Below are 9,476 nucleotides of genomic sequence, written 5' to 3' on the forward strand. Positions count from 1 at the left end.
CTATCCCTCAACTCTCCCTCCACCCCTATCACTCAACTCTCCCTCCACCCCTATCCCTCAACTCTCCCTCCACCCCTATCCCTCAACTCTCCCTCCACCCCTATCCCTCAACTCTCCCTCCACCCCTATCCCTCAACTCTCCCTCCACCCCTATCCCCCAACTCTCCCTCCATCCCAATCCGCTAACTCTCCCTCCATCCCAATCCCCCAACTCTCCCTCCATCCCAATCCCCCAACTCTCCCTCCACCCCTATCCACCAACTCTCCCTCCACCCCTATCCCCCAACTCTCCCTCCATCCCAATCCACTAACTCTCCCTCCATCCCAATCCCCCAACTCTCCCTCCATCCCAATCCCCCAACTCTCCCTCCACCCCTCCACCCCTATCCCCCAACTCTCCCTCCATCCCTATCCCCCAACTCTCTCTCCACCCCTATCCCCCAACTATCCCTCCCTCCATCCCAATCCCCCAACTCTCCCTCCCTCCATCCCTATCCCCCAACTCTCCCTCCACCCCTAGCAGCAACAGCAGCCTCCCTCTGTCTGCTTCTTCTCCTCACACAACTTCAAATAAACACGCTTCCATTGGTCGACTGAACTGTGTTTGTCTCCTGTGTTTATTTTCCCCTTTTCTCCATTCCCCCGTTCCCTCTACCCCTATCCCTCAACTCTCCCTCCATCCCAATCACTCAACTCTCCCTCCACCCCAATCACTCAACTCTCCCTCCACCCCTATCTGCCAACTCTCCCTCCACCCCTATCCCCCAACTCTCCCTCCATCCCAATCCCTCAACTCTCCCTCCATCCCAATCCCTCAACTCTCCCTCCATCCCAATCCCTAAACTCTCCCTCCACCCCTATCCCCCAACTCTCCCTCCATCCCAATTCCTCAACTCTCCCTCCATCCCAATCCCTCAACTCTCCCTCCACCCCTATCCCCCAACTCTCCCTCCACCCCTATCCCCCAACTCTCCCTCCATCCTAATCCCTCAACTCTCCCTCCATCCCAATCCCTCAACTCTCCCTCCACCCCTATCTCCCAACTCTCCCTCCATCCCAATCCCCTAACTCTCCCTCCATCCCAATTCCCCAACTCTCCCTCCATCCCAATCCCCCAACTCTCCCTCCATCCCAATCCCCCAACTCTCCCTCCATCCCAATCCCCCAACTCTCCCTCCACCCCTATCCCCCAATTCTCCCTCCACCCCATCCCCCAACTCTCTCTCCACCCCTATCCCCCAACTCTCTCTCCACCCCTATCCCCCAACTCTCTCTCCACCCCTATCCCCCAACTATCCCTCCCTCCATCCCAATCCCCCAACTCTCCCTCCACCCCTATCCCCCAATTCTCCCTCCACCCCTATCCCCCAACTCTCAATCCCCCAACTCTCCCTCCACCCCTATCCCCCAACTCTCCCTCCACCCCTATCCCCCAACTCTCTCTCCACCCCTATCCCCCAACTCTCTCTCCACCCCTATCCCCCAACTCTCCCTCCCTCCATCCCAATCCCCCAACTCTCCCTCCCTCTATCCCAATCCCCCAACTCTCCCTCCACCCCTATCCCCCAACTCTCTCTCCACCCCTATCCCCCAACTCTCTCTCCACCCCTATCCCCCAACTCTCCCTCCATCCCAATCCCCCAACTCTCCCTCCATCCCAATCCCCCAACTCTCCCTCCACCCCTATCCCCCAACACAGGTCAGATTAAAGTCACCCTCTCCTTCAACACATGTGAGGAGGGCAGAAAGACTACATGGGAAAGTCCAGTTGTGGACTGGACCAAACAAAAGCTGTCCTGTGTTAGTAACTACAGCAGTGGTCACCAACTTTTTCTGAGTCACGATCACTTTCACAGTCAAAAAGCAAACCGAGATCTACCGCTCAGATTTCTTTTAAACATGACTTAAAAATGTAATATGAACCTAATAAAAACAGTTCTGTAGGAATGAGGTTTGTGTAGTAGGCCTGATACATTATGTCTGGCCTGACAATATCGTTCTTCTCAGACCAAAACTGGAACTTTGATAACAAAATAGATCAGTTGATGTAGCACTTTCGAGGCACAGCTGAGCATAAATTGAAATAATTAGCAAATCATTAAATTAGCTTTTTTATTTTACTGGACTGATTGTACCTGTATCTGATGGTCAAGGTGCTTTCAAGACAACTGGGAACTCGGGGAAAAAACAAGGTAAAATGATGATGTCAGTGACCTTCAGGTCAGAAAGTTGTAGCGCTAGAAAGATGACCGTTCAAAACAATTATTCCCAGTCCAATCTCGTTTTTTCCCAAGTTTCCAGTTGTCTTGAACGTACTGAAGTCGGAAGTCGGAGATGTCTGAGTTCCCAGTTCCCAGTTGTTTTGAACACGGCATTAGTGTCAGTGGAGGGAGGGAGAGAGCAGCAGAGGGTCCGCCTCTCACGGTCCCTGCTCTCTCCTTCCTTTCCTCCGGTGAGACTGACCAGAGAGAGGGGGGCACCTTCTTCCACCTGATGGCGAAACTCGAGTAGCTCAGCATCTGCCTCATGCACAAATTCATGTCGTTCCTATGACCAGAGAAAGTGAAATATTCCTCGACATTAAAGTAGAGACGATGAGCTGCTAATAATAAAAATGCAGGGCTATCGAAACACTTGGCTACTAATTCATTGCAGCTGCAGCGTGAGTGGTAGTGCAGAGAAGCACACAACAGTGTTGACAGTGCTGAATAAAAACTTAAACAGCAGCTCTTTGCTGTATCCTTTGACAGTCTCTCTCTGGTCATGGGTTTTAGAAGTTATGAAATCTCATGTAGGCTAGTATCAAACTTTTCTGGAAGCTGTAGGCACGATGATTTGAGCCAGCGCAGTAGGTGTGCTCAATTTAGCCACAAATCTCCCGGTCCGCCAGGTAGGTGAAGTTTGTCTTTTCAGACAAATTAAAAAGTTCAAAATGGGAACACTTTGCCTATCCGGTGCGCAGGGATTCTGAATCAAGTGCACCTACCGCCAACAAAATAAAATAAATACAAATAAAGGAGTGCAGGCCTTCATCGTTGGCTTTTCTACAGAAATATTTGGTGATCGACTAGGAATGCCTTGAAGACCGCGATCGACTGGTTGGTGACAACTGAACTACAGTATACCTGACTGCTGTTAGCTAACCTGCTATCTTTCTACTGTAGGTGACATCATTAGTGTCAAGGGGCACCAACAACAGTGACATGGTCAACAAAGACCTAGTGAACAGCAGTGTAATGCAGTTGCTCCACTGGCCCTATGCGGTTCCTTACCGATTTTTCCACCAGTGATATAAAGGTTGTGAGTTAGTGAGTAAGTGAGTAAGTGAGTGGCTGAGTGTGTGAATGTGTGAGTGCGTGAGTGAGAAAGTGAGTGAGCGTATGAGTGAATGAGTGGATGAACAAATAAATGACTGAACCAACCATCCAACCAAGCAACAAACTAATGAGACAGGGCTCCAGACAGTGTCACTATACACCTCCGGTCCCCCTTTCAACCCTTAGTTGTCAGTGCTAAGCTAGGTATCCCTGCCATTATATATAGCACTCTCAGGAGCCGTTGACAGGCCATTTTATCTGCCCCACGAAACCACATAAATCACACAGAGCTTCTATTTTCACACCCGCCGCTCCGGGAGACCCACGAAGCCGCACACACACACACACAGACACACACACAGACACACACAGACACACACAGACACACACACACACAGACACCACCGCCACCGATTAATGATTTTCCAACCGTCCGAAACAAACATCATGACAGCAGACACAGGTTGTCTACTAACTCCCGACACTGCCAACATGCCATGTTTCCACTGTTGGGCTGAGCATGCACACACTCAGACATGGGTCCCCTGTTGTGTGTGGTTAGGGTAAAAGACTGGCTAGAAGATCTCATAGAGGGTGTTAAGTCATATAGTAATTATAATATATAATAGTAATTACAATTACTTCATAATGTGTTTCTCTCACCCTATTTCTCTGTCTTTCTCTCTGATGGATATGAAGTTCCTCAGACAGGAGGAAAGTTCTTTTTTTTTAGGAGGATTCTGAGTGGTTCCCAGGGCCAGGGTCTGAGCATCGGGCAGACTGTTGGGGTGGGCACCAACTCAAATTCCCAATTTACTACCCGCACCAAATTGCCAAGGAATGAGAATTTGGAGTTGAGTTGGGAGAACAATTTACAAGCATATTATATTCGCAACATGTGGGGACATCTACTGCCATCTTTTACTGAAATAGAGAAGTGTTACGGTTCACTTTATATCTCCTCCGGGGCCCGCTGGGTGGCTGGGGGCCTCTTTCTCAACATATACAGGCATATACACCACTGTTTCTACACTGTTCTACAACTCATTCATCACAACTACCAGTTCCTAATGAATGTGTGGTGTATGTGCTGAATGTTTGAATGACAAACACTAGATTATATCTCAAGTCAATTAGCTGTTTGTCTGTATGACTTGGATCCAAATAAGATCACTTGAGCGAAGTCAGAGTTTCCTCAATTGATTTATGCGCAGCTAGTTTCCTCAATTAAGTTATGTGCCATGTTCAGTTACTGCCTGGTCTGGTAGTTTTCACACTATGCTTGATAATGGCTGGTGAGGGACATTAGGGAGGGGAAAAGCAGCAGTTAGTAAACATCTCTCCACTGTAAAAAAAAAAAATGTATATTTGGATCAACCTCAAAATTACTTCAACTGGCCACAAGTAAATGAGTTAGGTTTCCTCAATTCAAAAGTACTACATTTGTTGAAACCAAATGTATGACTCAATGCCATCTGTTTTAATCACATTATTACCAAACCTACATTTCAAGTTGCAACTTATTTCTTTCAACACTTAACTTACGACATGACATAACTTACGACATGACACAACTTACGACATGACACAACTTACAACAACGACATTCGCTCTCATGGATGGGGAAAAAGAACAAACACGCTCCCAATAAGCCACGCCTCCAACTCTTCTGATAGGCTGCCGCCGCTACATTGCCCCCACCGCTATTCAATGTGCATGTGCATGAGGTGTTGAAAGCAATTTAGAAGCTTTCATTCAATTAAAAAAATTGATCTGTTGAATGTGTTATTTGATTTCCGACAAATTTAACAGAATAAGTTGAACGAACCAAAGCGAAATTTTCAATTATTCCAATCAGTAAAAGCACTTCAGATGAACAACAGCGTCGCCCCACTGTTTACAGTGTTCTAAAATACAGAGAAGACCTAGAGGGCCAAAGTGTTTGTCATGTGTGTGTGTGTGTGTGTGTAGTGTGTGTGTGTGTGTGTGTGTGTGTGTGTGTGTGTGTGTGTGTATGTGTGTGTGTGTGTGTGTGTGTGTGTGTGTATGTGTGTGTGTGTGTGTGTGTGTGTGTGTGTGTGTGTGTGTGTGTAAAAGAGAGTGAAAGGGAGGTATGTGTGTGTATTTCCTCAACAATGACAGAATAAATTATCTAAAACTCTGGCTACAATTTCAGAGACAGGCACCCGCCCAGCTGCCTCGGTAACCGGCGGTAACCGTGAAGTGGCTGCCGTCATTGTAACCATAAACCACATGCGGCTGCATACATTTTACATTTGAGTCATTTAGCAGACGCTCTTATCCAGAGCGACTTACAGTGCATACATTTTCATACTGCATAAATTGATGAGCGGCACCTCCAGCTCCTCTGAAGACTTCAGCAGACCTCATACACTAGCATTAGCCTGGATTCAACATCTACACATAGTGTGTCCAAAATGGCACCCTATTCTCAATATAGTGCACAGCTTTTGACCGGGGCCAACATAGGGCTCTGGTCAAAAGTAGTGGACTTGGGAATAGGGTGCCATTATGGACACATACTATGCAGCCAACCCAATAGCCTGGGTTAAATCCAGGCTAATATTACGTCACAAGTAGTGCACTATATAAGGAATAGGATGCCTTATAAGACAGACATGAAATCATCTGTAGAAGCATTAAAGGGGAATTACAAACTACACACTAAATATATACGTCCCATCTGCAGGCGCTACATGCTGGGTGGAGCTCTTCCCTCAACAGAGGAACAGGTGCCCAGAAAGGGGTGGGGTGTGGTGGGTACCTGCGGGGCTGCTGAGGGATGGCTGGGTCAGGTAAACCCTCCATGGGCAGGGATAGGGGAATGTGATGAGTGACAGTAACGAGTCATGCCTAGGTTCATTCAGGGTTAGGAGACGCCTCCACATGAACCTAATATAATATTAGTGAGAATGGAGATGGTTACTCACCGAGTGTGTGTTTATGTGTGTTTATCAATGCCGGTCAGTGTGTGTGTGCGACTGCATGTGTATAATCAAGGTATAATGTGTGTGTATGCCAGTCCCTTGGAACGTGCCAGTCTGTGAGCATGTTCATGTGTCTGAGATGATTCCTACACACTGTGTCCTTCTGTATAGTGTGTGTTGATACTGTACACTACACTCAGTTCATCAGGCACACATCTTGGAGTGTGAGAGGTCATCATCTCTGTGATAGTATGGGACCAGGTTTGACATGACTGGGCAGTGGGGGGGGGGGGGGGGGGAGGGAGGGGGGAACAATCTCTGTCCAATCTGTCCTCACACACAGAGACAGAGACAGACGGAGAAAGAGAGAGAGACGAAAGATGGGGAGGTTCAAGTCCTTAGTGAGACACCACAGAAGAATGGAGGGATGTATTGCAAGAGGAAATGGTAGAATGATGATGTACTGGGAAAGATGGGTTGATCTGTAGCTGTCTGAAGGATGGAATAAATCAGTGTTGGAATAAATACATGCGCATGCACAGTATAAATGTTTGAGGTCCTCCAATCAGGGGTGAGGGTGGGGATGTGATTTTTGTATGTTTGGTGTTTTGTTATTTATGTTTAGTGTTTTGGTTTCACACTGAGCGGTGTGTGCTGGTCCTGATGGTTATGTGGCAGGGTTATCGGCCAGGGTTTGGTCCTTCCCACCCTTGGAAAATCCCTTTGGGCTGGGGTGGAGTGAGCACACCCACTGACCAGAGCACCCACGGTGGGAGCAGCCATTAGTATTGTCTTTGTATTGTATTGTATTGTTGTTGTTTTGATTTAAAAAAGCATTTTTGACTAAAATGACTAAAATGTAAATGTTGAGAGAGATACTATATATATGTTGAGAGAGATAATATATATATATATATATATATATATATATATATATATATATATATATATATATAGTACCAGTCAAAAGTGTGGACACACCTACTCATTCATGGGTTTTTCTTTATTTTTACTATTTTTTACATTGTAGAATAATAGTGAAGACATCAAAACTATGAAATAATACATATGGAATCATGTAGTAAACAAAAAAGTGTTAAACAAATCAAAATATATTTTATATTTGAGATTCTTCAAATAGCCACACTTTGCCTTGATAACAGCTTTGCACACTCTTGGCATTCTCTCAACCAGCTTCATGAGGTAGTCACCTGGAATGCATTTCAATTAACAGGTGTGCCTTGTTAAAAGTTAATTTGTGGAATTTCTTTCCTTCTTAATGTGTTTGAGCCAATCAGTTGTGTTGTGACAAGGTAGGGGTGGTATACAGATGAAAGCCCTGTTTGGTAAAAGACCAAGTCCATATTATGGCAAGAACAACTCAAATAAGCAAAGAGAAACGACAGTCCATTACTTTAAGACATGAAGGTCAGTCAATACGGAAAATGTCAAGAACTTTGAAAGTTTCTTCAAGTGCAGTCGCAAAAACCATCAAGCGCTATGATGAAACGCATTAACAAGGAAAGAAATTCCACAAATTAACTTTTAAGAAGGCACACCTGTTAATTGAAATGCTGTTAATTGAAATGCTTTCCAGGTGACTACCTCATGAAGCTGGTTGAGAGAATGCCAAGAGTGTGCAAAGCTTTCATCAAGGCAAAGGGTTGCTATTTGAAATATATTTTGATTTGTTTAACACTTTTTTTGTTACTAAATGATTCCATATGTATTATTTCATTGTTTTGGTGTCCTCACTACTTTTCTACAATGCAAAAATTTTTAAATATAAAGAAAAACCCTTGAATGAGCAGGTGTGTCAAAACTTTTGACTGGTAGTGTGTATATATATATATATATATATATATATAGAGAGAGAGAGAGGGGGATGGAAACAGGCGTGGAGACTCCTCTGGGACACCAAGACGCTGCTGCTATTCCCGTCTGGGAGGAGCAGGGAGACAAGCGTCCGATTGAGGGCCACAGGGGCAGGCTGTGACTGGACTGGGGCTGGGTTGGTCAGGGGTGGGTAGAGGTGGGCTGGAGGAATACCACAGGCTGCTTTAGAGGCTGTTTACCCCCAGCAACTCTGACAGGCCAACGAATTACACATGTTAACTGAGGAATGGCTTTGATGTAAAAACATAGAGAGAAATAGAGAGAGAGACTGAGAGAGACAGAGTTGGTGGAAAGAGAGAGAGGGGATAGGAGGGTGAGGGGTAGATAGAGAGAGGGACAGAACGGAGCATGAAAGAGAGAGAGAGACTGAGAGAAACAGAGTTGGTGGAAAGAGAGAGAGGGGATAGGAGGGTGAGGGGTAGATAGAGAGAGGGACAGAACGGAGCATGAAAGAGAGAAAGAGAGAGAGCGAGAGGGAGGAGAGAGAGAGAGTATGAGAGGAAATGGAGATATTCACATCCAGGTTCATGGGGTTTCCAAAGAGCAAACATGGAACGTTTCTATTTCTGTGTCTCTTTCACTCTTTCTTCAGCTCCTCTGAATTCCCTCTAACGGTGTGCCCTAACACCCCTGCTTCCCTGCTCACACTGTCTTACTAGCCTAATCCAAGACCATAGAATGAGCTAGAGAGAAAGAGAGAGAGGTCACCTCATTGCCCCTCACTCTCCTCCACCCCCTCAGTCACTCACCCCTCTCCACATTCCTGAAGTGTCTGATAGTGACATCACAGAGATGATGGATGAGGATCCTTTCATATCTCTCTGAACTTCTCAATTACAGTGCTGCTGCTGTGTGTGTGTGTGTGTGTGTGTGTGTGTATGTGTGTGTGTGTGTGTGTGTATGCATGTGTGTGTATGTGTGTATGTATGTGTACGGGGGGCCAGTATGAAAAAATAAAAAATAATGTACGCACTCACTAACTGTAAGTCGCTCTGGATAAGAGCGTCTGCTAACTGACTAAAATGTAAATGTAAATGTATGTGTGTGTGTGTGTGTATGTGTGCGCTCGCGCCTTTGTGTGTACGTACTTCTGTTTGTGTGTCTGTGTTCGGTGTCCGCCGATGTGTGTGTGTTTGTATGTGTGTGCGTGTGTGTGTGTGTGTGTGCACAGACTTCTGTGTGTGTCGGCCTATTTGTTGAACTGTGTATTTTCTGAGGAATGTGCTGTGATTCCTCAGTGCGGAGGAGAATGTTCTCTCTGCCTCCCCGTCACCTCCAACAGCGTTCCTCACTGCTCCAGATTGAACCCATAAAT

The sequence above is a fragment of the Coregonus lavaretus genome (assembly GCF_964263955.1).
Source record: "Coregonus lavaretus genome assembly, contig: HAP1_SCAFFOLD_5090, whole genome shotgun sequence".
Lineage (NCBI taxonomy): Eukaryota > Metazoa > Chordata > Actinopteri > Salmoniformes > Salmonidae > Coregonus > Coregonus lavaretus.